The 24,187-nt window shown below is 40.1% G+C and overlaps 1 protein-coding gene across 1 annotated transcript in view; it reads left to right on the forward strand.

Annotated features, from left to right (window-relative positions):
* Nucleotides 1-19,091: 19,091 nt before the first annotated feature.
* The window catches only part of BASP1 (brain abundant membrane attached signal protein 1), an 85,878-nt gene continuing 80,782 nt past the window's right edge, over nt 19,092-24,187 (forward strand). Inside the window, exon 1 of the mRNA XM_043979130.1 lies at nt 19,092-19,325. The gene's annotated coding sequence lies outside the window, so the exon portion shown is untranslated. The remainder of the gene's footprint in view (nt 19,326-24,187) is intronic.

The following is a 24,187-nucleotide window of genomic DNA, read 5'->3' on the forward strand; positions in this document are numbered from 1 at the left end:
GTGTCCAGACTTCTGCAGTTATCTCTGTTCTCTCCCACCTCTCCCTACCCAGGCAGCACTAGTAGGAGCCATACCTAACCAACTTTCCCCACTATAGAATTTCTTCTTTCATACTTAAGTATGTCTATCCTACTATCTAGTTGGCCAAGCTAAACTTTAATAGTCCCTTCCCTACTGGATGTCTGTAACATTCCAAATTTCATTGTCATTCCAACCTCTCTAACCCTCTCTAACCAGGAGGAGGGTGTTTGATTCCTCTATAATCAAGCCTAGTCAAGTTCTTTAAATCTGAATTTAGCTGCATTTTAATATTGTTTTCAATAACAATATTGTAATCGTTGCGATCTATTCTTTTATTTTGGCTTGGTTCAGCAATTATTTCATACAAATCTTTCCATGATCTCTGAAATCCATATTTCTTGTTCTTTATGTCATGATAGTATTCCATTATTTCATGTACCACAGGTTTGTTGCAGATGATACTTAGTCTATATGCCACATATTTTGTTTCCAGGTTTTTGCTGCAATGCACACACAAAAAATGTTCCTTTGGATATTGCCAAATATATAGAACCTTTCTGTATTTTTATTCTTTGAGGTACATGTTAATAGTGGAATTGCTGGGTCAAAAATTATGAACACATTAGTAACTTTTCTTTAATAATTCCAAATTATTTTCTGCCAATAGTGCAAAATACATTTGTCTTCTTAAACCTCCTCCAAGACTTTCCATTTTTTCTTTTCCAGTTCGATTAATATAAGGTAAATCCTTAAAATTGTTTTAATTTGAATTTCTTTTGATTAATGATTTGTAAAACTTCTAAATATTTTTGTTGAGAATTAGCAAATCTTTTTGAAAATTGTTAATATCATTTGACCATGTATCTATTAGGAAATGGCTCTTGGTCTTAACTATCTGTGTCAATTCCCCTTATGGCTTGGATATCAGACTTTCATTTGAAATAGTGGATGCAGGAATTTCCCCCAGTCAATAGTTTCATTTCTTTATTTTGTTCATGTAAAAGCTTTAAAATGCTAATATACTCAAAACTGTCTTTTGTGGTCTGCTATATCCCTTACTGGGTTATGAATTGATCTTTTAAAATACCTCTGTAAGGTGTTTCCTTTAATTCCCCTTTAATTTCTTCATTGTATGACCTTTTATATTTAGACCAACTATTTGTTACTTAGTATGGTCCAAAGTTTAAGTTGTTCATCTAAAGCCTTCTTTTCCCCCAAACTACTTCATAGTTTTTCCAGAATTTCTTGTCAAATACACAGTTTTTCCTCTAGAAAATTTGTCTAACATTGAACCACTGATTCTAGGTCCTTATGTTGGGGTGAACTTTCGACCAGGATGGAGTGGCAGGCCCTTTTATTATCATAACATTTCATCATTTTCTTTGAAATTCTTTACCCTTTTGTTTCGCCAACTGTTTATTTTTGTCTAAAGTAGCCCTTTGGTTATTTGATTATTATAACACTAAGTTTGTAAATTATAAAAAGTATCATCATTTTCGATATATTGTCATGACTCAGGCATGAAAAATGAACCTTTCTCTAATTACAATATTTATTTTTGTAAAGACTGTTTGGGAGTTGTATTTTGAGTATATCTTGGTAGGCCATCTCCCAGACATTTAATTCATTTTGTAGTTATTTGGAATGGAATTCATTCCTTCCCTTCCTTCTTTCCCACTGAAGGCAAATAGGACAAGAAAGAGACTTGGACCCAGGGCAGGGAGTGGGTGGGCAAACTTGCACCTCATCCACTCTTACTTTCTGAGTCCAATTGCCCTAGGCTGGCTTTCAGTTTAAGCCACGTGTATGGAGGAGGGAACTTTAGCTTTCTCCAGGACTGTTTGCCCCAAAAGGTGTATTTTGTTCCAGCCCCGCCCCCCCCCCAAAAAAAAGAGCCTGTCCTCTCTTCTAGTGATAAAATTAGCTCCCTCTTCCTCAAATTCTTTTGCCCCTGGTGAAACAATACTGTTACATATGAAATGCTATTATAAAAACCTTACCAAGTTAGTGTTCATTCCCAAATGTGTACCTTATTCCTGATTGTGTCATGTCTTTAAGTACTCTAGCTTTGCAGACTCAGAAGTCTTGATTTCAAATATTCTTCATGTATCTCGATACAAACTCAACCACCCCATGCTCCCTAGTGGTCCTCTCTGGTTCTAACACCACCCCCTCTCCTCCCTCCCTCCCCCCACCAACATTTAGCTGGCTGATAATTGCTTTCAGAAAGCTCTCAGGGAATCAGGCAAATCTGTTTTCTTAAAAGTTGCAGTGACATTAGCAGGCACTCTGACAGTTTTGTAAGCACAAGACTTTTAATAACACTGAAAAAGAGGGGGTTTTGAAGAGAAAGAAAATCGCTATTTGCCACATTTTGGGGAAAACCTCTCATGCCTTTGTCTTTTCCCAGGAATTGCTAGGATTTTTTCTTCTAGGAAATGGAGAATGCATTCATCCTAGCTTCAGGAGGCAAATCACAACTGATTGTTTGGTAGCATGTGAATTTTGAAGCAAAAAGCGTATTACTCTTTAGTTTTAATTTTAATTAAAAAAAATTTTTTTTTGGTGAGGCAATTGGGGTTAAGTGACTTGCCCAGGGTCACACAGTTAGTGTCAAGTGTCTGAGGTCAGATTTGAACTCAGGTCCTCCTGAATCCAGGGCCATCTAGCTGACCCAAAAAGCTTATTACTCTTGATAGTGTTTGTAGCCTAAAGAATTAGAATTACAGGGGGCAGCTAGGTGTTGCAGTGGTGGATAAAAGCACCAGCCCTGGATTCAGGAAGGAGGACCTGAGTTCAAATGTGACCTCAGACACTTGACACTTACTAGCTGTGTGACCCTGGGCAAGTCACTTAGCCCTCATTGCCCCACAAAAAACAAAACAAAACCAAAAAAATCAATTCAAATTAGGCAGAGTAACTAGATACAATATTACTTTTAAAAAATTCAAGTAACTGTTAGAATTACTGTTGTAATCATAAAGTAGATAGAGTGGCATTTAAAAAGTCAATAAGTCTGTCCAATGAATTGTATGACATCATCAATACATTATACTCCAAACTTGGAGAAACATCTTTGTGTAGCTAAAGGCTTCAGAGTCAGGAGGACCTGGTTTCTCGGCCTCATACCTCTGGCATATTACATAGCTTTGTGACCCTGGGTTAAGGCCACAGCTGCTTCTCAGATGTGCCCCACCCCCCACCCCCAATTCTCTGAGACTCTATGTACCCATGGAGTGGTGGCTCATTTGTAGATTGAGGTTTCTTCAACAGGCATTTATACAAATCAAATCACAGATCGAGTCCCAAATAAAACCACAACAACACCAATTCCACCCTGATAGGAAAACCATTAAAATGTGACTCTAGCCTGAGACTGGCATAGGATTAGCTCTAGAGTACCTGGTTGTAGTCTTTGTTCTTTGCTCTTACTACCCCTACCCACAAGGTCTTAGCCTTCTAGTTACCACAAACAGCTACCAAAACAAACACCCTACGCTGCTCCTTCCCACAGCCAACTAAGCCCAAAAACTAAGGAGAGTCACTATGATGGGGTGGTTTAAAAATTTCAAAGAGATTGAGAAAGTGGGAGGGATATTTGGCCTCAGAACATGGGCCCCAGATCTAATCAATAGCCTCTCACTCACTACCACAGGTTGTATGGACCAAGCCTTAAGACTTTTGCTTTTGTTGGTGTGTCTGAGGAATGGATTTTTCTCTTCTGGCTGAGGAAATTGCTAGAAAAGGTGTTCGTTAGTGTTGTTTTTAAAGAGAAACAACACCCAGGCTTCATTACATCTATACTTAGATTTAAAACTAGAGACTACCAGATTCCTGCAGAGGAAACAATTAGCTTTTCTTTCCATTCCCCACTCCAGGATGTTAGTGAATTATTTAGCTCCCCATTCAGTCTCTGAAAACATCACTAGCCCCCAGGGAAGTCCCATTCATGCCTGTCTTTTGTCCAGCAGCCAGCCAACACCTCCCAACCCCACCCTCTGGCCAATTTTTTATGTGCTGTCTAGTTGTTGGTCTTTCTATTCCATCCTTACAAACTCCATAACAGGGGCAGCTAGGTGGTGCAGTGGGATAAAGCACCGGCCCTGTATTCAGGAGGACCTCAGTTCAAATATGGCCTCAGACTCTGTGACCCTGGGCAAGTCGCTTAACCCCCCATTGCCCCGCCAAAAAAAAACAACCAAAAGAAACGAACAGGCTTCCCGCCCACCCCAGCAATAAGGTTATCAACATAGGTCAAGAATACAGCTTTTTATTATTTTTATTTAAAAAAACAACTAACTTCACTCCCTCCTCCCCCAAGGATTTCACTAAAAGTCATATTTTTGAGGAATAATAGTTAATAGAGTTATTTCTGTATGATCATTCTAGGCTCACATGGTAGAAATATCATTAGGTGATTACATTAAAAAAACCAATTGGCAACCTCACATCTGAGACTTTTGCTTCTGTGTGTTTAGTTTTTCTGGGTTTTCAGGATTTTTTTGTGTGTGTGTGAGGCAATTGGGGTTAAGTGACTTGCCCAGAGTCACACAGTTAGTAAGTGTCAAGGGACTGGGGCTGGATTTGAACTCAGTTCCTCCTGAATCCAGGGCCAGAGCTCCATCCACTGTGCCACCTAGCTGCCCCTAAAGGTTTTTTTTTAATTTGTTTGTTTTTTTGTTTTGTTTTGTTTTGTTTTGTTTTGTTTTGTTTTGTTTTGTTTTGTGGGGCAATGGGGGTTAAGTGACTTGCCCAAGGTCACAAAGCTAGTAAGTGTCAAGTGTTTGAGGGTGGTTTTGAACTCAGGCCCTCCTGAATCTGATGTAGGCTGGAATTTGGGGTCAAATTGATTATGAGTCGTCCCAAAAGAATTACAAGACTCAGTGACTCAGTTTACCAAGTTTTATTGCAATGCTGTGAGTCCAGGGAGAGTACCAGAAAAGTGGAAAGGTATCTCTCAAATAAGGAAAGCAAAGACAATTATATTTATAGTATGGATAAACTGATTATCAGTCTCATTATAATCATCTCCACCTTGGGGAGGTACAGGGGAGGAACTGTCTTCTCATTATAATATTCTCCACCTAGGGGTGTTACAAGGGAGGACTTATCCTAATTTGGAGTTCCTGGGGTCCTAAGCCAACCCCCGAGGCGGGTACCTTTTTCAGTGGAGGTGTGTTTTGGGCGTTTACACATTGTAAGGTGAATCTGGGGATAAATTTGGCCTTTTCTGCGCATGTCTCTTTCTGATTCCCATGGCTAGTTTCAAAATAGAATCAGTTTTCATTAGAATTTCTATAGGTTGTCTTTTTCCTTTTTTGTTATTTTGACCTGACCTGTTCTGGTCCGTTATGGATGTTGATCACTATAGGTATGAGAACCTAACATAAGTTATCCATTAACTGAGGTCTGACTCCCTTTTAGAGCTAATATCTGAATTAAAGCTTGGGTCTTAGGTTTTTCTATTAACCCCTTTTTGCCTCCTACATCAAATCCAGGGCCCATGCTTTATCCACTGCACCCAGGATTTTCTATCAAGGAAAAAAGTTGAGGCCTTTCCACCTGCACAGTTATGAAAAGATCTCTTTGGGCCAGTATGCAGTCCATGGTCATAAGCACTTAATCAGGGTCAAGAATATTCAGAGAGTCTTTCAAAAGCAGCAATCAAAAGTCAGCGTTAGGCTATGAAGATTAGGTTGGAAGCAAAGAATGTGAAGGATCTGAGGCAAAACATATTCAGTAAATGGAATTGAGGTCAAGAATAGCTGCTAAACTTATCGGTGTTTAGGAAAGTGAAATAATGTTACTATAATAAAATTTTGAACACTAGGGGTCAGTGTATGGTGGGATAGGAAAATGGAGCCATGCACCATCACTAACGGGCTCAGAATTGAGTAAGAAGTGGGCAAGCACCTGAAAGGAAAGCTGGAGAACAGTAAAGAGCTAATCACATCTCCTTGTTCATCTTAATTCAGTTCACAAACTAACTCTTACCCAATTAACTTGCTACTCAATCCATAAACTAATTGTTTCAAATTGGGAAAAGATCCGAGGTGGGAGAATAGTACTTAAATAAGAATAGACTGGGTACAGAACTGAAGTTCTACTGAGATGTCCTTCCTTCAGCCTCTTCCCCATGGACCTCACCATTGCCCCACCATCTCCACCCCACCAGAAATTAGAACTTCACTACTACCCTACCTCATTCAGATAGTCAGGAACCATGCCTCCATGCCATTTTCTGCATTCTCCCTGTCTTACCCCACCTTCCTTTCTCTCTTTCCTCCTCCATTTTGGTCTTCCTTTATACGCTGTCTTGTTCCATTAGAATGTAAACTCCTGGGGCAGCTAGGTGGTGTAGTGGATAGAGCACCGGCCCTGGATTCAGGAGGACCTGAGTTCAAATCTGACCTCAGACACTTAACACTTACTAGCTGTGTGACCCTGGGCAAGTCACTTAACCCCAATTGCCTCACTAAAAAAAAAAAAAAAAGACCGTAAACTCCCTGAGAACAGGGACATGGTTGCACATCTGGGTCCTCAGTGCACAAGAGTGCTTGGTACATAATAAGTGTTTAATAAATAATGTATCCATTCATCTACTGGCTATCTCCTTTATCTCTCTCTATCTATCTAGTCTCTGTCCATCTCTAGCATCTGTTTGTTTGACTGTCTGTCTCTGTCCTGCTATCTGTTTTTCTATCTATCTACCTATCATTGATTTATCATCTTCTCTGTCTATTCATCTGTACATCTGTCTATCTATAGAGCTGTCTGTCTTAAACAGACTTGAGAACTGAATGAAAACAAAGAAGAAATTAAGGCTGGAGTTAGAATTCCAGGATATATGTCTGTGAAAATTGGAGTGACAGAGGGGGCAGCTAGGTGGCGCAGTGGGATAGACTACCAGCCCTGGATTCAGGAGGACCTGAGTTCAAATCCACCTCAGGACATTTGACACTCACTAGCTGTGTGACCCTAGGCAAGTCACTTAAAACCCTCATTGACCCGCAAAAAAAAAAAAAAAGAAAAAAAGAAAATTGGGAGTGACTTCCCCTGCTGGAGAGATACTGAGGAAAGCTCTGCCAGGAGGAAAAGGAGTCTGAGGCCAAGCCATGTGGCTTGGAAGGTCAGTTCCTTAGTGTCAGGAAGGTGGAGTTTGCTCTTGGTACTGTAGATCAAAGGCTACAGCAATTAGCTTGGAGCTGTGTGTGCCTGTGGATGGGATATTTCCGGGTTTTCACAGGAGGCTTGTGGGATGAAAAAGGGTCTCTCTCCCTCTCTCTCTCTCGTTCGAAGGGGACCTCACGGGGAGTGGAGCTGGAGATGCTGGCTCCCTGAGATAGACATGAATCTAGGCCTCATTCTCTCTCTTCACCAAATTCTTATGCTCCTTAATAAATGCTTAAAAGTCTAAACTCTTGCTAAAGCTTCTAATTTATTGGCAACCACTCATTAGATTTTTAGATAGCCTAGCTAGAATCTTAGCCACCTCACAGACAGAAACTATTCAGACTCATACTGAGATAATGTTTAAGCATAGGTGATGTGGATATGTGGGAATAAACATGCTATAGTGGAAAGAATGCTCAATCTACAGTCAAAAGAGATGGGTTTAAATTCTAGCAATTCTATTTACTAACTGCACAACCTTGAGCCAATAATTTTCCTTTTCTGATATTCATTTTCTATAAAAAAAAGGAGTTGGACTAGAAAATCTTGAAGGTCCTTTCTATATCTACAGTAATTCTCTAATACTATAGGTTCTATAGTTCAAGCAATGATAATTATTTATAGAATATAATGGAATTAATTTTGCAGTAAGACCATCATTTTAGCATTTTGTGACTAAGGACAGTGGTGATGAATAAAGCCCTAGCTATTTTAAATTATAGGTGTAAATGTGTATATGCATGCATATGTGTGTTTACTATAAACAAGAGCTATTTTATAAATGCTATCTTATACATACCTATTCAGATATTTGTAAACATTAATTTGTGATGAGTCAGAGATAAACAGAGGAAACAGGATAGGAGAAAAATGTAGTGGCTCATGAATAGTAAGTAAGCAGGCATTTATTCAGCACCTTACAAATACTATCATGGGGTAGCTAGGTGGCACAGTTGATAGAGCACTGGCCCTGGATTCAGGAGGACCTGAGTTCAAATCTGGCCTCAGACACTTAACACTAGCTGTGTGACCCTGGGCAAGTCACTTAACCCCAATTGCCTCACCAAAACAAAAACAAACAAATACTATCTCATTTGAAATTCGCAACCATTTTGGGAGGTAAATGCTATTATTATCCTTATTTTACAATTGAAAAAACTGAGTCAGACAGAGGTTAAGTGATTTGTTCAGGGTCAAAAAGCTTGCAAGCATCTGATGCCAAATCTGAACTCAGGCCTTCCTCATCCTAGACCCAGGGTTTGGAATACTTGTGCTACTTAGCTGTATATAGAAAATAAGGAGATAGGAATATGAACAGAAGAAATTGACTAGGGGAAAAAAAGCATAAGAAGATAAATAAAGGAGAGGGCTAAGTTAATCAACACAAAATCTGGAAGACAGCAGAGTAAAAATTATAACTAGGTGAGATTTCTTGGGAAAAGGTCTAAGATCAGGAGGAAATGTAGAGAGCATGATGTTTTAGTAAATCCATAAGTTTTCTTTATGTTGAAACTGAAAAGAGAGGTGAAGAGAGAAGGTCACAATGTTGGAAAGGCTGAAAACACCATGGTAGTACATATGAAAAGAGGAGGAGGGGATTATTGGTAATGGTAGATTAAAAAAAAAGGAAAAAATGACTACCATTGAATATTTTCCTTTCACCAAGTATAAATGTTCCTTTGGTAACACAAAGTCGAGATGCATTTTTCATTTAGTTTCTACGACCTATGTTTGCTCAGGCTTTCTTAGATACTCTTTCCCAGCACATAGGCTTTAGGAACTAGGATTAATCAATTTCCAAAAGTCACATACAGGGTGAAAAAGAGGGATTTGAATTTAGATAGCGCACAATTTTGTGGGCCGTGGCTTTGTCTTCTCAGAAAATACCTAGATATTTAGAGCACATGGTCAAGTTTCAGATACTTGGTCATGTATTAAAAGAACCATGACAGAATGCCAGATCTGTTTTTGGACAACCAAGTCATGAATGGGGAAGAAAAAGTCCCTGGATTTTTGTCCTTGTCCTTTGCTACGGCAAATAGTTGTGTAATGGAGCCACTTAACATTTGGGTGAGGGGATGCCTTTTTTGACTTGGACACCTCAAAATGCATGTAAAAAAAGTTATTTGACTTCATTATGTGAACAGTACACTTTTAATAGTAGTGAGTCCAATTTGAAATGAAACAAATACACCAAGGATAACATTCTATTTGACTTTTTGCAATTCATAAACATCTTGAAGAAAGCATGAAATATGTATGTTTACATGTTATACCAATAATGTATCCTTGAACTATAGAACATATGGCTTATAGTCTAAGTTTTGCTGAATAAACATTTTCATCCAGGCAGTAGTTCCAACTTTATCCTGCCTGTAGCAGGTGGGATGCTCTCCTCCAACTCTCTTAATGGTTCTGCATATATAATTCTTGAGGACAGACTGTTTGGGATCATGCTGTGTCCTAGAAAGAAAGACAGAGACTTTTCAAGAATTCAGGAAAAGTAGCTGGAAGTAGGAGTAATTAAAGGAAAACTATAAAGGTAAATTTGAGCTACTTTGCTATTCCTCTTGTAGGTCTTGACTCTTTTATTTCTAATTCCTTTTCCTCCCTTTTTCAACTTGTGGTGTGTGTGTGTGTGTGTGTGTGTGTGTGTGCGTGTCTGTAGGAATGTTTCAAATGCCTTTCTTTCATTGACAATCCCTGTATTATTCACCACTGAGAGTTAGAGTTAGGTTCACATTGGGTTGCATCTTGAGTTCTTTTTGCTTTCCATAACACATTATTATTCCATTCTCTTCTATGGTTTCTAATGGGTACAGAATAGTCTTGTGTTGTTATTTGAATTTTCACTCCTTTATATTTGAAGATCTTGCTCTCTTGGGCACTTGCAACATTTGTTTCTCATTGGAATTATCACATTTAACCACTACGTGTGTCTTGGAATTTGAAGTAGAGAGGGTTTTAAAAATTTTTATTTTCTGGAGGACATTTATAGATTGTTTCAATTGGCACTTTATTTTTTTGAATTCTGAAGTTCCCAGCCACCTAGCTGCACCTGTTATTGGGTTTTTAACCACTCAGGTTCTTCTGGAAGGCCCATGATTCTTAAGCTATTTTTAAATATCTTGTTTTCTAGACCAATGTATTTTATTTGTATAAACATGTGCTCTTCAACATTATTGCCCTTTGCTTTTCTTCATTTAGATTGTCCTTTACTTTAATGTATTTGTTATCCCCATCAATTGTTCTCTTTTGCATCCTTGGAAACACTTGCCACTGTCAGTCAGTCATTAGGTCAATTAATAAACGTTTATTATGTCCTTATTAAGGCACTGTGCTAAGTGTTGGGAATACAAAGGAAGCCAGGGAAACCAGGAGGCAGAGGTAAGGAGGAAGAGCATTTCAGGTACGGGAGAAAGCCAGTGAAAACATCCAGAATCAGGAGATAGAGTATCTTCTTTTGAGAAACAGCAAAGAGGCCAGCATCATCATTAGATAGAAGAGTAAACAGCAGCAGTAGGGAGTGTGTGTGTGTGTGTGTGTGTGTGTGTGTGTGTGTGTGTGTGTGTGTGTAAGCAGAACAGAAAGGTGAAGCAACTGGAGGAGCAGACTGGGTTATGAAGGGTTTTGAACACCATACAGAGGATTTTAAATTTCATCCCAGAGGTGATAGGAAGCCATTGGAGTTTATTGAGTAGGAGTGTGACATGGACTTCATGAAACTAGACTTCAGGAAAATCACTTTAATAGTTGAGTGGAGGATAGACTGTATTGAGGAAAAACTTGTGGCAGGCAGACCAACCAGCACACTATTTCAATAGTCTGTGTGAGATGAAGGCCTGAACCACAGTGATGCCAGTATCAGAGGAGAGAAGGGGGCATATTCAAAAGATGTTACAAAGGTAAATTGACTGATTTGAATATGGCGGGGGTGATGAAATATAGTGAGGTGTCAAGAACTATTCTTAGATTGGGAGCCTGGGGGACTAGGAGGATAGTGGTACTCTCAACAGTAATAGTGTAGTTTGGAAGGAGGAAGAGTTTAGGGAAAAGATCATGACTTCAGTTTGGGGCATGTTGATTTCAAGAGATCTCAAGGCTATACAGTTTGAGATGGCTAATAGTCAGTTCAAGATATGTTACTGAAGGTAAACAGAGAGGTTAGAACTGGATAAACAAATTTGAGAATCATCAACATAGAAATGATAACTGAATCTATAAGAGCAGATGAGATCATAAAGTTGGTTGGTTGGTTGTCCTTTTTTTTTTTTTCCCCCCAAGAGAATGAGGGTTAAGTGACTTGCCCAGGGTCACATAGCTAGTAAGTGTCAAGTGTCTGAGGCCAGATTTGAACTCAGGTCCTCCTGAATCCAAGGCCGGTGCTTTATCCACTGTGCCATCTAGCTGCCCTGTCCTTTGTTCTTAAAGGAGACCAAAGTGACATCACTGTGTTGGGGTCAAGGTACAGTATGGCTGATCAGACCAACGTGAGCTCAGAATGCTCTACTATAGTTTGGGTACAAATAGACCATGTGAACATTTGGGGTTGATTTCCTAAATTTGCTCATCTCATGTTTCTTTTGAGCTACTTAAATTCTGCTTTGCTCATAGGAGACAGCAACTTCTCTAACAAGGGTGTGCTGTACTGGATGGTCCTGTACCAGTGTCTCCCATGTCATGCAATCAATTCCAAAGATCACAAAGAGAAGAGGCCCCAGAACAGACCCTATAGTACACCGAACATTAGTGGGCATGATCTATATAAAGATTTAGCAAAGGAGACTGTAAAAGAGTGCTGGGGGGGGCAGCTAGGTGGCGCAGTGGATAAAGCACTGGCCTTGGATTCAGGAGTACCCGAGTTCAAATCCAGCCTCAGACACTTGACACTTAACTAGCTGTGTAACCCTAGGCAAGTCACTTAACCCTCATTGCCCTGCAAAAATTAAAAAAAAAAAAAAAAGAAAAAAGAATGGTGAGGGCAGCTAGGTGACACAGTGGATAAAGCACCTGCCCTGGATTCAGGAGGACCTGAGTTCAAATTTGTCCTCAGACACTTAACTAGCTGTCTCACCCTGGGCAAGTCACTTAGCCCCCATTGCCCTGCAAAAAAAAGAAAGAAAGAAAGAAAGAAAGAAAGAAAGAAAGAAAGAAAGAAAGAAAGAAAGAAAGAAAGAAAGAAAGAGAATGGTGAGATAGGTTTAGGAGAACCATGAAAGAGTGGTATTTCAAAATCCTAGAGAGAATAGAATATCAAGAAGACGGCAATAGAGAGGTCAAGGAAAATGGAAACTGAGAAAAGGTCACTAGATTTGGCAATTAAGAGATCACTGGTAACTTTAGAGGGAACAGAGCCAATTGAATGAGGAGGTTGGAAGTGAGATTGGTAGAGAGTGAGAGAAAGTTTTTCAATTTTGCTAATTATTTCTGCTCTGCAGTCCATAAATTCTACCATTTGTTTCTTTATAGCTTTTGCTTTCAAGTTTCTTCTTTTTCTTTTGTCATTTGGGAACATACTTGTGTAGTTCCATGCTCTCTTTTTTTTTTTGGTTTTTAGTGAGGCAATTGGGGTTAAGTGACTTGCCCAGGGTCACACAGCTAGTAAGTGTTAAGTGTCTGAGGCCGGATTTGAACTCAGGTACTCCTGACTCCAGGGCCAGTGCTCTATCCACTGCACCACCTAGTCGTCCCGACTAGTTCCATGCTCTCTTGAGACTTCATATGGTTGTCTGTGTCATCAGGCATTGGTTCAATTTTCTTTATTCTGCAATATTTACATAGAGACCTTTGTTTATGTTTTAGTATCCATTTGCTTTAATCTTTTCCTTTTTGATCACTTGTGGTCTAAGTTTTTAATTGAAGTTTCCTGAAATCTTTGGTGGTTTTGGTACTTCCCCCTCCCCCCCCATTTTATTTCCCTATTACTTACTCTTTGAATTCTTCTCCTATGATGGTGGATTCCCCCAGGGGCTAGGTCTCAAAACTATCTTACCTTCCTTCCATGCCAGGGAATTTACTTTTCACTTAACTCAGTCCCTTCCCCAAGTGACTTCTGGGGGTGGGTGGAGAGAACTGGCTTTAGCTGAACATTAATCCTCTTTACCTTCAGGTATGGTGCAGCCTATCACATACATGCTTGTGTCCTGTCCCACTTCCCTTTGTTTTTTAGTTCTCTGCCTGAGTGCTGATGAAGGGCAGAGCTTGTTCTGCCTTCCTGTATTACTGTAAAAGTTGGTGGGTAGATTTGAGGTCTATTGCTTTTTGTCATAGAAAGGTAGGGTGAGGTTAGGGGCAAAATATGTTGGCAAAGACTGCAGCAGTAAGGAATTTGCTGTGCAATAAGCTAGTGAGCAATAAACTAGTGAGTTGGGTTCTATGCTTTCTCAAAGTGTGGGACTGGTGGGTGGAGGGCTGGTGAGTGAGAGTATTCTCTGCTGTTACTTCACAACGATGTTACTTTGGTAGGATCTTTGGGTCTTGGGTTGTGAAGACTTCATTTGCTTTAACTCTAGTGTATAATTCCTATTTTGGGTAGTTTCTAAGAGTTTGTGAGGACTGGGGGAAAAATGTCTAGGCCTCCATCTGGCTCTTTCTGGACAGTTGTTTTGCCACTAACTCCCACTGCCCTGCAAAATTCTCTCCTCCTTTGCAATTTATTCCATCCAAGTAACTGTTGGAGTGATTTACCAGTCTTTAGGATACCATTCTATCTTCCTCATGTACTTCAACCCATTTTGCAGTGTTCTTTATCAAGAGAAACTATCCTACTTCAAAGGTTCTACCTCAAAGGATTCTGAAACCACTCTTTGAACAGTCTACTTTCCTCCAACCTCTTCCATGGAACTGATTTTTTCACCTTCAGCATGACTTCTGGTCCCTCAATTCCTTTCTGTTCTTCCCTTCTCTGGTTTCACTTCCAATGCATTGTTGAATTGGATCTAGGTGGATGTTAGGATTTTGTATTGGGAATGAGTGTGTCACATGTTTACATCCATACTAATACTGTGAAGTAATTAAGTTGCTAAATAATCCAACAATACTTCAAGGGCTACTACTATGTGCCAAGCAGTGTAAAAATAGGTGTTTAAAAAATAAGTGGGGGGCGGCTAGGTGGTGCAGTGGATAGAGCACCAGCCCTGGATTCAGGAGTGCCTGAGTTCAAATCCGGCCTCAGACAATTAACACTTACTAGCTGTGTGACCCTGGGCAAGTCACCCCAACTGCCTCACTTAAAAAAAAAATGTAATTTCATTTCTTCCCTCAAAGTAGATTTTATTAAATATCTAGCTCAATGGATCTAATTAATGTGGTTATTCCATCCAAAGATGTAGATCCATTCAAGCTTATCAATACTGTTTTTACTCTCCTTTACATCATTCTGGAAAGTTGCCAGTGGAAGTCTGCCCAGTATGCTGGGGGCCTTCTTTGATTTTTCTTGCTATCAAGAGGCTAACAAAAAAAAAGAAAAAGAAAAAGAAGAAAAAGAGGGGGCAGCTAGGTGTTGCACTGGATAAAGCACCGGCCCTGGATTCAGGAGGACCTGAGTTCAAATCCGGCCTCAGACATTTAACACTTGCTTGCTTCATAACCCTGGGAAAGTCACTTAACCCTTATTGCTCCCCCCGCCCCCCCCCTGCCAAAAGAGGCTACCAATGGAGCCTGTTATGGGCCCAGGGCACCCCAGAAGTTCTCTGGGGGCACATCAAAGAACCTTCTCCTTGAGAAACTAAACCAGTGGACAGACATGCCTAGAGACTTAAGTGGAACCAGATCAAAATGAGCTAGCGCCAGGACCCCCACCTTTCGTTCTAGTCTCCAACTCTGGGAAGATAAGTTTGGGTGTGCCTGCTTCCTTTATGTCCTGAGGAGATGGCTTGAAATCTGCAGCCACCCCTCACCCAATTCCTCTAGCCACCACTAGTGGGGGATGGTCCTCCATCACTTAAGGAACTTTCCAGTCAGATGGTCACCCTCATCAGTCCTCTATAAAAGTACCTGCCAGTCTCCTGCTCAAGGAGATTGGTATCTCAGAGTCACGCTCTATGCCATGCCTTCTCCCCATGAGAAGTTCAAGGACTTCTTTCATGGTTTCCCTTCCTTTGCCCCTAAATAAACTACCATCTTACTCTAACTGCTTTTGTGTGCAAGATGGTGTAATTCTTTAAAGAAGAATTCCTAAGGACCCCAAACCCCTACCCCTTACCCCATTTCCCCCATGACAGAGCCCATAGACCTTTGGTCATCCCTTACTTTTACCATGTAACCAGCCAAAAGCTGCAACTTCCTTCTGTATTCTAGTTTTCTTTATTACAAGTATGTCAAAAATGGTATCATTCAAATTTTTTAGTTCTATATCTAATTGGTAATAGCTAACTTATGAAAACCACATAATTTAGTACCTCCTGACATACAGAGCAGAGTGTCATTTCATATATTTTTGTTTATTTCATGGGTTGCCTTGGTCAAAGAATTCATCACCTATTGGGCAGCCTACAGATGACAATCTCAATAAATATGAAGAGGTGATATAATTATTATTTTTTTTTTTTGTGGGGCAATGTGAGTTAAGTAACTTGCCCAGGGTCACACAGCTAGTGTCTAGTGTCTGAGGTCGAATTTGAACTCAGGTCCTCCTGAATCCCAGGCGGGCAAGGTGCTTTATCCACTGCAACACCTAGCTGCCCAGAGAGTTGATATAATTGTAAAAATTGATTGTTAGAATGATTTGCCCTCTCCCCACCATGAGTAAATTTAAAAAATACTCTGGAAAAGCTTTCGATTAAAAAAAAAACCTTGTCATGGAACCTTTAGTATAATTTTTTGGTCATAAATGTATATTTTATGTATATTGGTTATACTTAAAGCAAGGAATACCAATATTTTCAGGGGACAGATTTCAGTGTAGAGGAGTCCAAAGTCCTAGGCTGAGTCATACCTTTTGCCTCTTCCTAACATTGTTATTCTGGGCAAGTCAATTCACTTCAATGAATCTCCCATTTTCTCTATTAGCAAAATGAGGATAATGATACTACAGCTAACACATAGGGTGGTATTGTTTGGCTCAAATGAAACAATGAGAGTAAAGTACTTTATAAAACTAAAAAATTATTGTCATTTTAAATGATAAAGGACTTCCCTTTGAGCCCTACTTTGTCTAGGTTTGGTCAAAGAAAATATTTGAACCATTTGCAAGATAAGAAAAGTTCTCAAGAAGGTAAGTTTGCAAACAAGGTTTGGCTTAAATACTGGCAAAATATTTTCTTAAGTAATCTATTGTACAATTTGTTGTTTGATTTGTAGCAATCAGAGAACCCCGATAAAACATTATTAGCCTTTAGACTTTTCGGGGGTACACATAGGAAATATTCTTGACTATGCAAATTTGCAACTGGGGTGCTGTTTTTCTTGTTTCCTCAGGATGTGTGTGGCAGGAAAGAGAAGGCAGATCTTCATGAAAAATAAAACAAACTTTAATTTTAAAAGAAAAGAAACCAACAATCTTCCTAAATACAGGAGCTTCAAATTCATTCCTAGGGATTCTCTACATCAAACCGTTTCCGCTTTTCCAAGGTTAAATATACACACAAATTTTTAAAGATAACAGGATTCATGTGATTGGAAACTGTACTAAATGAGGATTGTAAAACTATGAAGTTGTTGAATTCAGACAGCTTTTTGTATGGGATTTTATTTTTAGACTACAAATTCATAGAAAAGCTTCCACTTGGGATTAGTTGTTCTGTTAGATCATTACTCCATAAAAATAGAGCCCCCTTTTTAAGCTTCCCTGGAGAAGAGCTGAACAGGGAGATGAATTTCAGTGGACTTGCCATTCTCATTGTTGGTTTAAGGATCGCCCCCCCCTTCAGTTTCTATGGCAACAGAGGATCTGTATTCCAATCACATTGCCGGAAGGGGTTGTTTTCCCCATCAAGAAAAATGAGCCTCTACAAAAGATAGTATTTAATGAGAATTTCGCTATGTTAGACAATTTACATATCTGAAGATTAGGAATAAATCCTAAATGTGAAATCTAACATAATGGGTTGCTTTTGTAGTTATTTTGCCATCCTTTAGTAAATAAAAAACCTCGCACTAACTCAGGCACAGAATTGAAAATATGTGGTGCCCCAAACAAACAAAAATAACTTACCTGCTAATATTAGAAATCAAGAAACCAAGGATTGATGTGGCTAATAAGACTGACACACGTTAAGAAAACGGAAAGCTTTGCAGGGAGATGTTATACACCGCATACAATTTACTTTCCTACACTCCAATAACATTGATTTTTTTCTGTAGTTTCATTTGCAGGAAAATGAAAATTTTATTCCCTTTGCGTACTGGCAGTGGGGATAGTCTGATTTAACTGTAATAAAGTAATCATTGACACAGTAAATAAATGTTAACGCTAAAAGCATCTAATGTATCACACGCAATTGTAAACACTATTTACATAATCACGTATTGACGTAAATTAACTTATTTTGTTTTTAGCTCATTCATAAGTAAAAGAAACAATTCCTTATCTTTTAAATGAAGGAACCCTTTTTACCCCTTCTAATTATTTACCCCTTCTTAGAAACTGTTTTCCATGTCAATGAAAGGACTTACCTTTTCCCAACCTGAATTCGGGTACATTTATAAGCTTCATGTCTACCTAATTTTAATTACATTTATTTGCATGGTGATGGCTACTTCTGATATAAATTTCTGTCTAAAACCCTGCTCCAATTTTGCAATTAATCAATAATCCGGCTCTTCCTAGAATTTGAGGGAAATAAGCTTTCGGTAGTGCAGGAAGAGGGCGCCAAAATGCTGCAAATGGAAGTTCAAGTCCTGGACACTGAAGCCTTTTACCCCAAAGTAAATTTCACTTTAATCAAATTTAACAGCTGTTAATTGAAAGTTTTCCTCCCTTGCCTTTATTTCCTTCTTTCCACAACGGAAGCCAGGTGTGCAGTACTTCCCAACATGCAGTATTTGGGGGATTAATTGGCGTGTCGGTTTTACAATACTCGTGGCAGCTTTTTGCCAACACTAACTTGCCACAATTTGTCGGAGGTTGGAAACGTGCGCTTCTTAGCTGGACAGCTGCTACATGCCTCGAAATAATCCCTTCATTTGAGGCGTGGCTTCCCCGCTCTTTTTCTTTTTATCAGGACAGACCCGCTTCCTTGGCTTTTTTCTTCTTTCCCTTCTGTTTTTCCTAATCCCCTTCGCCTCTAGTCTTTAGGGGCGCGGGGGGCCAGCAGAACCACTCCCTTTCCAAGTCAGAGTCCAGGCACTTGCGCGCATTTAGCCAACGGGTTCCTCGACCTGTCGGTATCTCCCCTGAAGTTGGGAGAGCCACGCTGCCGAGTCTTTAGCCGTCTGGGGTGGTTTGGAGCCGAGATCGTCTCGTCTACCGAAGAGAAGAAAAGGAATGTTTGCGTAGTGTTCACATCGCATGGGCTTCAATCCTTCGGGCTGAGGGAACAATAACCTTCCAGTCGCCCCCCCCCACGCCCCCCAACACCATGTCTTCCCACGCCGAGGATTTCTGGTAATAGCGAGGGGGAAGAAGCCTTATCCCCCGTTAACTGGTAGCACTATTTGAAAAGAAGTTAGGCTGTTGCAAGCAAGGTAACTTATGGGCCCCGCGCCCCAGAGCTCTTAGCACCTCTCCTTAAAACGTTGGGTCTCGACGCCCCCTTTAGACTGGGTGTGAGCTCCTTCCAATAAATAAAGCAATCAGGGCGGGGGGGGGGGTCCCGCAAACACACTACACCCAGAGCTGGCGTGGCTTTAGAACTGCCCACAGACTGTTACCAAGAGGCGAAGGGGGAGGGGAGGCAGGCGGGGAAGAGGGAGGGAGCGAGGGAGGGGGGAGGGAAGGAGGGAGGCAGGCGAGGGGAGGAGGGGAGGGAGAGAGAATGAGAAATGCAGAGGCAGCAGCGGCGGCGGCGGCAGTAGCAGCGGCGGCATTGCTCCAATAGGCTCCCCTCTCTCCAGTCTCCGCTCTCGAGTCCGGGAGAGACATCGCACCACCCAGCCCCAGCCCAGCGGACCCTAGGCTCCCCGAGGCTCTGTTGGTGACACCAGGGCGCACCGCACACACACCGAGGGGGCGGAAAAGAGAAAAAACCCAGGTAAGGAGGAGCATCTCCTTTCTACCATTTACACTTAGCATACATGGGGAAGCATTGCTTGGGAGCCCCTTTGCCTCCTGCCTTCTTTCCTCCTCCCCCTCCCTCCCCGAGCCCCTTCTTTCTTCCTCCCCGAGTGGGAAAGTGGGGTGCTGAATTTGAAGGAGTGGAATGGGGGAAACGCCTCCACATTCAAACAGAGGAGCCGCCTGGCTGGGCGCAGGGCGAGCCTCTGGCTTCTGTTAGGAGAGAGCTATGAATTAATGTGAGGCTTCCAATCGGATCGAAATAATTGCTCAAAGTTTGCCCTATTTGTAAAGATAGGGAGGTAATGATTGGAATGGGAGTGATGGGGGGTCGGCGTAGTGGGTTGGAGAGCATAGCCCAGGAGGGAAGCTATTTAATATTAAAAATACACACACATACAGAGCCTTAACTTGGGTGGAAAGCAGTTTTTTGAAGGTTTAAAAGAAACATGTGTTAGTGGGAGCGAATTACACTACGAAGAAAATGCTTCATGCTAGGGGTATGGCAGAGAGAAAAGATGGAGGGGCTCGAGTGGGGGTGGGGATGGGGATGGGGTGGGGAGGAGGAAGGGAGAAAAAATGGGGGATTCTTTGGTACCTCAACCAGAAGGGAGACGGGAATAGGTGTGCTGCTTTTAGAAATTGGCTATATTTACCTGTGGCAATTTTAAGATCTTTGACTTTGGGGAGCCAGTATATCAAGATGGATTGGCATGAATCTAAAAAACAAATGCTTAGCCACTCATAGCTCTAGCCTTCAACACTAGCCTTCAACATGACAATATTGTCTTTCCACTAACCTATGGTGGTTGTTGGACAATTAATATATCCTCCCTAGTGTTCAGTAAAGGCGCTCCGTGTTTTTAATTCAGTGACTCTGGCCACTGGTGTATATGCTTGAATTGACAGCATGCTAGCTGCACGGAAACGGGGTTTTAATCCCACTGTGGTCAACGCTTTATGCAAATGTTTGAGGTTTAGCGGCTTGTGCCTAAACCCGAGCTAACGCTGCTGCAACCAGACTCCCGGTTCCCGCCCTCCTCTCTTCCTCCCTCCATTCTCCCCCCCCCCCCCCAAACCTCACCAAACCAAATTGGCAGAGCCCGTTGACTCTATAGCATTTCTTAATTGCAAGCAAACTGCTTGGCTCGGAAGCGCAGTTTTTCCATGAATATTCATCGAATGCTTTGCTGGGGTCCTTATCCCTGTGCTACCATAAAGATTTCAGCCTTGAAACTACATGGACTCCGCCGGTCCATGTAATTTTTTTTCTGCACTGAAGCAAACAGCATCTTACACATATTTTGAATAATCTGTATGATTACTATGACCCTATTTCCACTGAATCTTTTCCCCAGATGTTTAGTTTGTTGAGTGAACACTCAAACATCAATGTCTTTCCTGTTTGCCGGGTTGAATCCACCCCAAGATACTCCTGCTCTTGCTAATAGACCAGTACTGCGGTGAAAATGAATGAAACTGGACTGTAATTACCTATTCCTTTGTCTTTGCCTCACGCATGCGCCAGAGAGCAGGGTGTGGAAAGGGACACAGGCAGCTTGATCTCTCCATCACTAACCAACCTCATATCAGAAGCGGTGGAACAAAGGCCTAGATGTTGCATTAGACCCGAGGATGCAATGGCAGGTCTTGGGGGAAGGAGTGGGAATGTTCTTTCCTACAGAATGTCTTCTCTTGCTTTCTTAATGATGAATATGACTAATAATTTTTTAAAATCCAACTATATCTCTAATATATTAAAGGTCAGATTTACTGTGTATCTTTTTTACACTTAATAAATGACAGTTTCCCTATCCCAATACTTTATTACAAGTAATGCTACTAGTTATTAGTATCTCTTCATCCTTTGTCCCCCACACATGATTTTCTATTGGATCGTTTGATTAAATCAAATCTGCTGACCGTGAAGTGATCTGGGTGTTGCCTCTGGCAAGTTTACTACTGGAAATCACGCTAACAAGATGGCCTTCAAAATCTAGTGAAGAGAAAATGGTTTCCTTATGGAACATGTAGCTTAAACCTTTCTGTTATATTTTAATTTCCACATTATTGATGGGCAGTATGCTAAAGACTGGCAAAATGGAGACATTTTTGAGTGAGGGTAATTGTTCCTCTAAGGTTCCATGGTGTCAACAAGCAGTATGGCCCAAATCACATTGGTTGTTGGGCACACACCTTTCACCAGAGTCTTATAATTTATTCTAGTTTTAGGCTTCTAGGTCTTTGTTTTGTAAATAGATGCATCTTGGTGTGCTTGCAAATGAAAGATTAAATTGTCTCAATGTTGGTATCTTGATTATGAAGTTTTTATACATGTAAACCCTAGTAATCTTGCACAGATACAAAATGAGCTTCATGGATTAACAGAGTACTTGCTTATGGTGGTTGATTATATTGTTTCTCTGACCCACAATTTCAGTATTCACCAGAAGTTTCATATATAAGGTCAGGTTGCATGTCATTTAAGTTTTTTGAAGGAGAAAAAAGAAGCCCAATTGCTTCACCACTTTACAGTTAAATATTTGGGAGGGCCATCGAAGATTGGAAGGGTGGGGGTGAGTGTTGTTTTTTCTTGTTACAAAGTCCTAAATTCAGTGAATCTTGGATTTAAAAAAAACCCTTTTTGTTCATTTTAATTGATCAAGTACTTTATTTTTCCCTTTCAATGTCTTTATTGCTTCTCTAAATTTTTATTACTCTGGAAGGAAATAGGTGAGGAAAGGGAGTTGAAATGGAGACTATTGTCAGTATATACTGATAATCAATTATTAATATTTTGCTTATGATATAAGATTGAAAAATATATTCTTGTGCTTTTGCTATGGCGTTTGAAGCAGACAATGATTTTCTAAATACATCTGAATTTCTTTTTTTTTTTTTTGGTGAGGCAATTGGAGTTAAGTGACTTGTCCAGGGACACACAGCTAGTAAGTGTCAAGTGTCTGAGGTCGAATTTGAACTCAGGTCCTCCTGAATCCAGGCCCAGTGCTCTATCCACTGTGCCACCTAGCTGCCCCTACATCTGAATTTGAAAAGTTCAATTTAAGGAAATTGGAACCCTAATGGTTTACTTAGGCAACTTGTGTTCAAATCCAGCCTCTGACACATACTGGCTCTGTGACCCTGGGAAAATCATATAACATCTCAGTGCCCCCTAGCAAGCTCTTTTAAGACCATAAATTCAGAGAAGGTGCTGACTTGCATTGGTGGATAGAGATTCTTTAATCAGCCCTATAACAAATGGTTTTTATGATTGCCCTCAAAGTTGAGGTTTGAGGCTCTGTATCAAAGGCACTTCTTTAATTTGAAAGGTTTGGGGGTGGTGGTGATTATTTTACAGAACAATGTCTAAAAATGATGTCTCTCTAGTTTTTATTTCAGATAAGCCACAATTCATGGTCAAGATAAAGTGTGCAAATACTGGGGACAAGTATGGTTTTTGGGAGGAGGGAATTACCTATCTCTAAACACAATAGATGTTTTTTGTAATGTGTAGTATTTGTGTTTGTATGTAGCTGCATGATCCAATTTGTATCAACTTGAACTTATGATTTAGTAATTACATTTTGTGAAAATAAAATTTATTTTATGACATAAAACCCATCCACCCTAGGATGTTGTGTTGCAGTATTTTCATGCTGCTTTTAGAAATTTATTGTGTTTAAAAATTTTTTTTTCCTTATAGGTTAAAAAAAGGGGGTTTACCCTGTTTGCTAGTATGCCATAACCCTTAAAGAAATGGGACCCATTGAAAATATGAGCCTATTTCCCATTTAAAAAACAAAATGTTACTTTTAGAAACTTAACTGCTATTTAACTAGGTGAATCAATGGGATAAATGTTTGTAAAAGAAAGGATTTTTAAATTGGCCTGTTCTATACTTACACTTTAACGTAGTATGTAGATATAATGTGTTGTAGAAAACCTGTTATACATATTATATACACAAGTTTATATCACATATAAGCTAAAATAAATTGCTTAGGTATATAATGACCAGTAATGTCCCAGACTAACCCTATATCAGAAGGACAACATTGATCTAAGTTCTTTCTGGGACCCTATAATTTGTGGTACAAACTTGAATAATTTACTTCCCTGTCTGACAAGATTACCATTTTCTTGATTGTAGCCTCACCTAGTGAAACTAGAATGCAAATATAAATAATCTTAAACATGTGGATGATCTTGTACTGCCTTTAGGCATGCATAATCTGTCTTTGATCTTGGATGAGAATGGTTGGTAAACCTTTGACTTTAGCAACTATTCTTAAGTGTTGGTAGGTTTTTTTGCGTGTGTCTGTGTCTCCATTAATTTAGGCAAGTTAATATACATTCTCCTTTGGCCCAGTTTTGGCAAACTTCTGGAAAAGTGTGGCTGGGGAGTGGTCTTTTCTCATTCTAATTCTATTTGTTGGAGACTTCCTTGGGTAAGTTTTTTGATACATTTGTTCTGTTACGGTATCAATCTTGAAATTCTATTAGTCTCATCCTTCCAAGCTATGTGTGTATACTTAGGAAGTATTCTATTTTGTGTTCAATTCTCCATACTTGAAGGAAGAAAAAAATTATCTTAAATGGTTTCTCCCTCCCCTTCCCCCAATTATTTATTTTTATTTTTCAATATTTTTTTTCTTTTTTTGTTTTGTTTTGTTTTTTTGCAGGGCAGTGAGGGTTAAGTGACTTGCCCAAGGTCATGCAGCTAGTGTCAAGTGTTTGAGTCCTGATTTGAACTCAGGTCCTCCCAGATCCAGAGCTGGTACTTTATCCACTGTGCCACCTAGCTGCCCCATCAACATTTGTTTTTATAAGATTTCA

Source organism: Dromiciops gliroides, chromosome 1 (assembly GCF_019393635.1).
Source record: "Dromiciops gliroides isolate mDroGli1 chromosome 1, mDroGli1.pri, whole genome shotgun sequence".
Taxonomy (NCBI): domain Eukaryota; kingdom Metazoa; phylum Chordata; class Mammalia; order Microbiotheria; family Microbiotheriidae; genus Dromiciops; species Dromiciops gliroides.